Source organism: Triticum dicoccoides, chromosome 6A, assembly GCF_002162155.2.
Source record: "Triticum dicoccoides isolate Atlit2015 ecotype Zavitan chromosome 6A, WEW_v2.0, whole genome shotgun sequence".
Lineage (NCBI taxonomy): Eukaryota > Viridiplantae > Streptophyta > Magnoliopsida > Poales > Poaceae > Triticum > Triticum dicoccoides.
In genome coordinates, this window is record NC_041390.1 from 30,495,451 (window position 1) to 30,506,574 (window position 11,124).

Sequence of the window (11,124 nt, forward strand, 5' to 3'; positions counted from 1 at the left end):
CCTTTCGCGGAGACTTGGAACCACGGGGCGGCGGCTCCTGCTGGTGCGGCGGCGCCGTTCTCGCCCTGGACGGCGTGCGCGGGGACTCTGCCCGGCGTCCCCGACCGCTCGGGTGGTGGGGCGTCGGCGCTTGGCGGCGGCGGTTCGGGGGCCTTCGTCCTCGCCAGATCTGGAGGCCTGCTGCCCCCTCGTTCCCGCTCCTTCCCCCTTGCGCTTGATGCCGGCGGCTGCTGCTGGATCAGGTTCCTCTGGGGATGGTGGTGCAGATTGGGACCGGGGGAAACCCTAGGCCGGCTGGTCCGGCCCGACAGCGGCGTCGGCTTCGGGCGATGCATCCTTCCTGAAGGCGGAGTCGTGGTCCCTTTTCTCGCCACCTCCAGTCCTCTCCCGGGTGAAAACCCAAAATCCGGCCTGGATTGGGCAGCGGTGGCGCCATGGGCGTCATCCCCTCCTTGGAGGCGTTGCCTGGGGAGCTAGGATTCGGGTGTGAGTTGATGAAGGTGGGGGCTTTGGCCGTCGGCTGGCTCTCTGCAGCTGCTCGCGGCGGCTTTCCTGCTGTGCAGAGTGCCCCTTGTATCTTTAGGGCATTTCCTGTTTTTGGTGTTCGCGTTGGAGGGGCGGCGTGGCATCTGGCACGTCGACAACGGCGGGTCTCAGCGGCATGGAGCAGTGGGGGCTTCGCCGGTGGGCGTGTGTTGATGGACGAGCGCAGGATGGTGGAGCTGTCTGGCGTCGTGGTGGCGTCGATGGCAGAGAGACTTGGCACAGCTCATGCAACAATACAGCTCTGAAGATGGATTGATGGCACGTGGCTGCGGCGCCCTCATACCCGGCAGGCGTCCTGGTTGAGGAGTGCGCCGGACTGGCAGGTGCCCCATACCCGGGAGGCGTCCTGGTTGGGACCTCAGGTCTTAGATGTTTAGGTTTGGCTACGATGTCTGTGTAGGTCCAGACTATCTGCGCCCCTTCATCAATTGGATAGGTTTAGCGACAGCTGTTGCTTAGACGGTGGCTTTAGTCTTATTGTTGTATGTCTTTGTAAGGTCTTGTGATTATATTAATAAAGTGGCCGTATGCATCGCCCAGATGCAGAGGCCGGGGGTCATCCTCCTTTTCTAAAAAAAAAAGAGTACAGAGTACAGACTACATGACAACACTTGTCTTCGCCAAATAGATACAAGACCTAAATGAAAAGAACAAAAAACATTGAACTTCAGTTCATGCTGTAGCATCTAAGTAGTCTTTGGCTCCATTGCCAGGGCTGCTCTGCATTCACGCATTCAAAACCACCAACCAGCCGGATCCATCTCGGCTGCCCTTTCACCCGATCAAACCAAAGTTTTATGATTGTATCAAGAGCTTTCCAGTTGCACTCACAGGATAGCTGCTAAATTTTTATTTTTTCTGAATGACCAATGCTATTAAATAAGACATCAATTAAAGAAATTGGCAATACAGAGGAAAATACACAATACTCTCAGCTAAAAGACAGTACTAATGTTTTGCTTAGCACGCTTCTAGCAGTTGTATCAGTTATCTGCCTTTGTGAGTTAAATCGATCAGTTAAAGGTTGCTTGATACATTCAGCTGAGAAGAAGCGAATGGTTTCAGTTTGCTGAAATGAAGGGAATAACAAGACCTGCCATACTTTGTAGCATGAACATCAATCACCCTTGCTATATTTTACACAGGATCGATAATGAAATGTTCCAGAGTTGTTGTCTCTTGCCAGTTGAGGAAGAGCGAAACAGAGACACTCTCCCTGTTGTGCACATAACATTGTTCTGATTCTGATGTGGTGTGTGTGTCAAGAGGAAGCAAGCAAGCAATTTCTGTGCACCCGTATTTGAGGATGCAACGTCTTACCATTGGAAATACTACAAACGCGGAAAGCATGGGAAACTCTGTTTCGAGACTATTACGGTAGTAGCACTAAGTACTGTGAAATGGCCCTCGTTGCGTCTGAACGAGTTGATTAATATTACATGGGAATTGCCATCACACCTCCAACCAACAAGCCAGATAATAAGAAAGAAACAGACAGACTCTGTTTTACGTACTACTGAAGTTCCACGGAGTACAGACTACATGACATCACTTGTCTTTGACACATACAGTAGATGGGCATAACTTAAAAAGAATGTTGAGCTTCAGTTCATGATGCAGCGTCAAAATAGGCTTCCCTTTGACCAGCGCTGCTCTGCATTCGTGCATTTAAAAGCTCAAACCACGTCCAGCAGGATGTAGCTCCCCTTTCACCTGATCAATCCAAGGTTTTAATTATATCAGAAATATACGACCATGCACCCGGGTTTAACATATCAAGAAGTTTCATGTTTCCACGCATAGTATAGCTGCTAACTTTATTAACCAGATTACGCATGCTATTAAATGAACAGTCAGTTAAAGCAATTGCCAGTACAGAGTCTGGGTTAACATATTGCTAATAGCAGTCTCAGTTACCATTATTTCGGAGTTATCCAATTAATACATAGCAAACAAGGAAGTTAAGAAGTTAAAGAATCTCACTAGCATTACTGCCATATCAAGACAACAAACCAAGAAGAGAACTCTGGTATTTCTCAACGGAGGGAATAACAGGACATGAAGCACAGAGTGCTAGCGGTAGTACCTAGTTAATACTGATATCTCTTCATCTGTTGTTCTTGTCTTCGCTTCTTGTTTCTTCTTTTCACCTCTTGAGCCTGATACAGCTGCTTCATCACCCTCCTCTGCATCCACCAAGAGGAAACAAATATGAAAAATTAGTGAAAAGAGCAACCAACGATCAAATTAAGATGTAGCAGAAGTTATGCTAATTCACCTCCCAGTTCGGATGACCTGCTGGCCAACAAGTATTGCGACAACATATCCCTCGCCCTGACAGCATCCTCATTTGTTAACTGACGCACTTCCTTAGAGCGATTCCTCTGCTTGGCACTCAGCATGGCAGCATCATCCTCCATTTCTATGACTATGTTATGCAACCTGCAGCAGGCATATATCATACCTAGTGTGTCTAGATTGGCCGGCCACCACGTCTCTCCCTGCAAGCACTTCCATGTGTCTTTGAGCCTTGCGAGTGCCTTCAGAGCACAGGTTGTGGTTGCGGAGTGTCTCCTATTGAACTCTGCCATGGAATCTGATAGGTCTTCTTCCTCATATGGTGTGAGTAGCCAGGGGAGAAGAGGATATCCTGCATCACCAATTATGTGTTCGCCAATTTTTGATCCATCTAATGCGATCTTCAGCTTGCTGCCATTCAGCCAACCGCCCTTCTCGCACTCCTTGAAGAGTTGAGATTCATGCAAAAGGCTCAACTGATTAATGCTACCTGCCGGTTCCAACCAAATGTTTCTGAACCTCATTTCTTGATCAATGACAACTTGCATCTGAGTGCTCTCATTTTTCTCACAGTCGCTGTTTGGTCCAAATGGAATGTGAGTTGTACATATAACACCGCAACAGTTATGCATATTGTGGATCTTGTCAAACTTGGATTTGATTTGATCCTTTTCACTGGAGTCTGGCCAGCTTGAGTGGTGCCGCGCCCGCTCCCACATAGCTTCAATGAACCTCTCAGTTACCAACAAGACAGTTGACTCCTTCACAGCAATAGAGGATGCTATGCTCTTTGTTGGCTCACTGGACTGCAACCTTCTAAGAGCAACGGCTACCCGATCTTCTAAAGACAGCACCCTCCCGTCAACAAAGGTGTAGCTGTTCATATCTTCCATTGACGGACCCATCACCAAGCTGCAGATGTACCTAAAGGTTTTTCTCGTCATTTTGAAGAGAAACTCAAATCTCTGTGCGTCCTCAAAAGAAGTCAAGGTTCCTGCATGAGAAGAAAGAATAAAAGTGGTTACAAATCCATGATTTACAAGGCAAGAGCCCAAATGTGACCGTGTTAAAACAGTGAGATCCAGAAATCATACATGAGCTTTAATAATTTGTAAAGATAATGATCTTCATTTAAAATTTGGACGTAACCTAGGGGGAAACTGAGTATGAAAGATATTTAGGTGACGAGGGATTTAGGGCATGAGGGAGTGCAGTCAAATCAGAAAGAAGTATTGGTAAACATATAGCCATCACAAAGCAATAAAAAGCCATTCAAATATTTTCTTTAGAGAAGGTACTACTCTCGAAGGGCGTATTCAAAGGGAATGCGAATGTAGCAAATATATTAAAAAAATCTAGCTTACGGATGAAAGGAAGAAACAACCATAAGAGAACAAACTAAATAAATAGAGCAAACAGAGAAATTAAGATGAAAGAGTGATGCTAAATTACCTCTGGACATGAAAGAGTGGCTGACATTTGTCTCCAAGCTGTATGGTTTAGCCGTGTAGAAGACATACCATTTCCTTGAATTACCTCCTTCGCGTGCATATGCCTTGACATGCTCAACATGGCTGAACTTGTCCCACTCAGGGCCAGATTGTCGCGCGGCCATTGAAGCGAGCAGTGCTAGGCTGCAGTATAGCTCCAAATGCCTTGGGTTTATACCTCCCATGTATTCTGGGATTGTTTCCATGTCATTATACGAGAGAGCGAGCCTCTGGAGTGCAACAAGACCCTCCAACACCTTCAGCTTTGGGCAGTTTTTGATGGTAAGCTTCTGCAGTCTGGGAAGATTAGTGATCCTCTCTAGGTCAAGGTTTTCATCCAGATTCAGCTCAACCAGAGATGGAAAGTTCTCTACAGAGATGAGACCCTGGACATTGTATATGATTAATTTATTCAAAGCCCCTACCTGAGAGGCAAGACCAGGAGGAAGACACTTCTATTTGCACTGATTTAGCATAAGACGCTGCAAGACAGGAAAGGCTTGCACTTGCTCCTCCCACTCCCACTCCTCCCATTCCACCATTCCTAATAAATTCATCTTTTGCAATTTGGGAAATGCAGCCACCATCTGGGAAGGACTAGGACTGTGGTGATGGTAGGGCAACATGAATTCACGTCCAACACGTTTGATGGCTGGAGCATGATCGATCTGAATGAACTCCAAATAAGGGAGCTGACACAGGCCATCAGGAAGATGAGTGCAGCAAGCCAGGTCTGTAATGAACAGAATCCTCAAGTTCTCGAGGGGCACAGCTGATGATGACATCATCCACTTTGGGAGCCGTCGGCCAAAATATCCATTGATGCAAAGATATTCTAACCTGGGCGGAGGGCAGAGCTCATCGAATACCTTCTCTATTCGTTGTTGCTCTTCCTCAGAGATGATATCTTCCTCTTCAATTAGCCCATCATCTCCCAATCTACTACCACAATATAAGGATAGGTCCGTAAGATGTGCCTTCTCACTAAGCTTTGCCTTTGCTGCGGATGACGGAGCATTTACATTCTCCATTCTGTCCAGTCTAAGATTCTTGAGCCGTGAAAGAGGACCCAACTCTTCCAAACTGCACCAATCACCATCCACCCGAGCTGGAAATCCATATAATCTCCTCAAGTTTGTTAGAGCACAAAACCCCCTAGGTATGCCTTTTATACTTGTTCCAATTAAGTTAAGGTACCTTAGTTGCCCTAACTTTATAATGCTATGTGGAAGTTCCACAAATTGTTGGCATTCTAGAAGGCTAATGTACTGCAAGAATTTTATCTTTTCAATGCTATCCGCAGACTAGATATATCAGTGTTTTCCAATGACAAATACCTCAGGTGCTTGAGTTTATGTATATATTCAAGCAATGCTACAACATGTGCAGAGTCTATATGTAAAATTCGTAGACATGGAAAATGAACCAACGAATCACCAGGCTTGATATTTATATAGCCAACTAATATTAGCGCCCTTAGTGTCTTTTGTGCTTGCAAAGAACTCCAGTCTAACCCATCTGATTCTGATGCTTCGCTTTCTAGAGATAACCGAAGAAACTCATGTGCACTAAGTTTACTAACAATATTAGTTTCTCCATTGTGAGCTGCCAGTGCCTCATCTCTAGCCAGAAATTGAGCAAATGAGCGTACAACATCATGCATGTTGCAAACATCTTGATCAATATACTTTGTATTTGGCTCTATAAGATTCCTTAGTATCAGCTCCTTATAGTACTTGCTTCCGAGTTCTTCTAAGTCATCCGAGGTCCCATGAAAAAATCCTTCACTTATCCACATGCCAATGATTTCATTGCAAGAAAACACTGCAGTTTTAGGGAGAAGGGAGAAATGCAGAAAGCATTGTTTGGCACAAGAAGATAAATCTTCATAGCTTAAATATACTGCATGATTTAGCTCTTCAGGCATTCCAGATATTGACCATATAGAATCAGCCAGAACCATCTCCCACTCACGGTGTTTTTTGTCCTTCTGACACAGTAGACCTCCCATTACTTTGACTGCAAGAGGCAAACCATCACATTTGGCTACAATCTGCAAACCAATGCCCTTGAGCATATCAATTTCACGTTCATCTGTCTCACTTGAGATTATCTGCAACCAATTGAACTGAAGAGTCAGTAAGGAGTGGTTTTCCTTGAGAGAGAAAATAGCCATTTCTTAATTGCTAGTGTTGACTCAATACTAGTCAATAATAGACTGCAAAAGAGCCACGAAAAATCGGCTAATGTACTATCTAAATTCAAATATCAAGTGAATGAACTGGCAAGTGGGGATGTTGTCAAGTGGGATGCCTTGCAAGTGAGAAACTATAATCATAACAGTCTCATCCAGACAAGACGTTAAGTTTCTTACTCCTTTAACCACAAGATCCATAGTTTAATCTATCATCTCAGAAACTAAATAAATTACGCGCTTAATTATGCAAGAAGACATACATACATACGTCTGTACGTACATACATACATACATACATACATACATACATATTTGATCTACAACTACACAAGGAAGGAGGCTTCTTATACATGTTTAAATTATCTATAATCCTACGTATGCAATTTTATAATCTGCACATCCAAATATAGTAAGTAGAAGAATACGAAGTGTTAGCTGTCGGTGGATCATGGGATGCGTTGGCTATAGATTGTATTGCATAGCCCATGGGGCAAATATATAGTACAATAGACTTGGAATACCTGGAAGGAAATCTAGAGTAATACGGAAACCTAAACCAATACTAGTACTTCTTAACAAGGATGACAGCACAAGAAACCGGCGGCAAAATAAGCTTGACGATAAGAGAATGGGCGTAGATCAACAACAACGCAAAGGGAGGCCACAAAAACTCATATAGAAAACAACTAGGACCAGAAAGGCCACAAAAAATTGTACACAAAAGGACCAAGCAAGAAGAGATGACGGGCAAATAAATGTTAGGTGAACTCACATGGTATGGTAAACACGAAAGAGCAAAGAATTTGGTGGACGTGGCGGAAAATTAAAAACTAAAAGTTAGGAAGAACACACAAGACAGTGAAGCATGAGTCATCGTGTCTACAGGAAATGGCAACTAGGAGCAGAGAAGAACAACAACTAGCAGACAATCACAAAACACAGATGAAAGGTGCATGTGCGAGATGGAGATGGTGAAACGACCACAATTAAGAATCAGTCGACAAAGAGGGAGAGAAACAATGCCCAATGACGTTGTACCTTTCTTTAAAAAAATTGTTTTTTTTTAAGATGGCTGCTTACAGGATGAAACCTGCCTAAGAAAGCAACAAAAGTCATGAGATGGACTAACGCTATATGCAAGCAGCCAACACAAATAATCATTGGTGCGCTGCACACAGAGAGGTTTCTAACGGTGTTGGTATGTAAGAGCATCTCCAATGTTTAACCCAAGACGCGAAAACTGAAATTTTGGCCCAAATCTCCAACAGCATACACCAAAAAAATATGGGTAGGCACCCATATTTTGCTACCAAAGATCCATATTTGGGTCCAACCTACCACAAGACCCATCCAACCCAAAATGGCCATGGGAAAGCCAATAGCCCAAGCAGGAAGTTTCACCACCATCGCACCACCCCACCCCACAGTACACTTGCGGCTGGTGCATGTGCCTTGGCATAAGTATATGTAGTGTTCATGTTGTATGAGTCCATGTTATAATCTCAAAGAATAATACATAAAAGAGTGTGCCCAATTATTATATCTCTACCCAAAAATTAAGAATGAAACTAGTAAGATGCATAGAGTTTAGTTAGGCACCTGATTCTTGAGCAATGACCAGGCATCCTTCTCCTCCAACTTGTCAACATGGTGGTTGGGATGCACAGCTTTCATCCCTCTAGCCACTCTTTCATCTCTAGTAGTGATGAGTACTCGGCTACCTTGAGCCACAACGTTAGCCAAGGGTGTTTTAAGCACATTATCCCATGCTCCATGGTTCCACACATCATCTAGCACCAGGAATAGCTTCTTCCCTTTCAAGGTAGCGGCAAGGATTGGCTGAAGCACAGCCAATGCCTTTTCACCACCATGTACTTCCCCGGCTTGCGTGATGATTGTCCTGAGCAACTCAACCTTGTCATAGTCCTTATTGATGCTCAACCATATGATCTTCTCGAACTCAGCATTCAAGGCTTCATTGTTAAAGACCTTCTGGGCAAGAGTGGTCTTGCCGATTCCGCCGACACCAACAATGGCGACCACCATGATGTTGGTGTTGCCCTCCTTTTCACTTAGCATGGTCTCAACCAGCTTTTTTGTATCTTGTTCGATCTTCTCTCCGACTACACCGGACCGATCTAACTCCCCTGACGTCTCACGTCTGGTATCACCAGAATGAGAGCCATGGACCTTGCTGCTGCGATCCTCATAGGAACCAAGAGGGATGAAGCTGAAAGCAGCGCTTCTCTCCTTGATGACGCCGAGCCTCTTGTTGAGCGCCTTGATGCGGGTGCCGATGTCATGGGCATGGGAGGGATTCCGCATGCAGAAGAGCAAGGGGTTGAAGCACCCCACATTTTTAGTAGACAGACCACGCTCCATCGCCTTGAGCTGGCAGAGGTCGAGGATGTCGGAAGCCTCATACATGGCGCGCTTGAGCTGGGCCACCCACTCTTGCACGCTTTCGTCGGTGATGTTTCTCCTATCAGCGTCGGCGAGGAAGTTCTTGAGGTCGCTTAGCTTGACGTCCATCTTGTCAACCTCGTCTCCGACTCCAAGAAGCATGTGCACCACCTCGCTCACCATTTCGGTCAGCATGTTTTGCACATAGGATGTGAAGGCATCCAGGACCATGGCCATTTTTTTTGCTGTGTTTTGCTGTAACGAAGAGGATAAACCAACCATATATATATCTCTGAGCTAGCTTTGGATATCTTTGAGCAATCACTTGCGCACGCCGGCTGTCTGCTGCGCTGCGGTTTCTTCCTTGCTCTCCTCTCAAGCTTTACCTTGCTTTTTTTTGGTTCGTCACCCACCATACCAAATTAAACTAAACCTCCACCAAAGTAAAGTGGTCTCCGAATTGATGCTTCTTTCCTCTCCCTAGTGGGTGTGGATTTTCTATTTTACTACTCCCTCTGTTCACTTTTATAAGACCTTGAAGACATTTCAGACAATGTGCAAAACAGTTTATTTTGAGTTGTCTGAAACGAATTACAAAAGTGAACGGAGGGAGTAGCCAATCCGTTTCTTTCTCCTCTTTCTTCTCATCCCCGCAAGACATGATATTTCCATTGCGCAGTATAGTAAAATAGAGGCTAGGTGGCCACGGACGGAGATTCACATCAACTCGAACTGGTTTCTCCACATGAGTTGGGTCCACTCCTGGTTGCTGTAATGGTAAGATACACACACAGAAATACTAGCCTCATAGGAGAGACATCTCACAACCAGAGACTTGCAAGTCATGCTCTGCCTTCTCCCATGCACCACAACTGATGTAGGACTACACCAAACAAATTCACGGTCAGCCGCCACGAGGGGACTCCACTGTGACTAGGGATGCAGGGCTGCGTCCTACATCAGCCCAGACCCTTTGTTGGACAAAGAAATCAAGTCTTTTTTTTTGTCTTAACAACCCTTGCTATCACACTACTCCCTTTCTAAAAAAGTATAAGAGCGTTTGGATCACTAGTTACAGAGGGAGTACTATTTCTCGGTTTAGCGGGTTATAGTGGGACGTCGCGCTGCAACCCTTACCGTGACCATGCTTGAACTTCGACATCAAAATGTTTGGTGTTTTGATGTCTAAGAGAGGGTAAGGCCTTATACAATGCATGGTGCTTAGTAAAGTAAGTCGACTTCTTCTTAAGCACTCGTGCTTATCTCTACACGAAGAATGCCTAATTAAGTGCCTACCCTCTACAAATCAGCACCAATGCTTCAAGAAAAACTAGGTCAATTCTCTAAGAGCATCTCTAGCGAACCCTCAAAATTTATCCCCTCAAAAACCTCTAAGAAAAACTGGTTCCTAGCTGAATGGCTAAACTTAACTCGCTAAAAAAATCCCGCACAATTTCATTTCATATATACAAATCAAAACTACTCGATCAGATAATTTAAACAAAGGTAGCACATGATGCATAGCATAATGAGATGGTTCACACAACATAAAACTACATAGCATACTTAACACTACTTGAATTCCTCCATGAGCTCGTCCCAATGCACCTCGGAGTCACCAGAGTCAGAGGGGCCAGAGGAACTATCGATCATGCATTCGGCGGCAGAGGGTCTGGCCTCATCGGCGTTTTTGGTATGCTTCTTGTAGGCCTCATAGAACGCTTGTTCCTAAGCAGCGAGCTCTGGATGCTTCGCTATGAGCTCGGCCATATAGGCCTTGTCGATGCACATGATTCTCCTTCTCCTCGCGGCGGGAGACCACTAGAGACTCGACGAAGTCCGAGACGTCGTGGGCGCCGAGGGGGAAGGTAACCTTTTTGCCCGACCGCCGAACATGCACAACACCACCACGTCATACGAGTGAGCTACCCCACTAACTGGAAATTGCCAAGCCAACGCCTCTCCCGCGTCTCTAGATTGCGAATTGCCGCCACCCAAGTGCCCCATGGTCGCTGCCGCATGTACGATACTTCTTCTTCTTTGACGGTGGCAGGTGAGACATGGATCTCGAGCGGACGGTGGCGGTGGGTGCGTGGGGCGGCTGCGCGGTCCCATCCCGGACGCAACACAGATCGGGCAGTGACCCTCGTCAATCTAGCGACGGCCGACTTGAAGTGGGAATGGAGAGGG

General features: G+C 45.5%; 1 pseudogene; it reads right to left on the reverse strand.

Annotated features, from left to right (window-relative positions):
- Positions 1 to 2,810: 2,810 nt before the first annotated feature.
- Positions 2,811 to 9,171, reverse strand: LOC119315554 (annotated as a pseudogene).
- Positions 9,172 to 11,124: the final 1,953 nt, after the last annotated feature.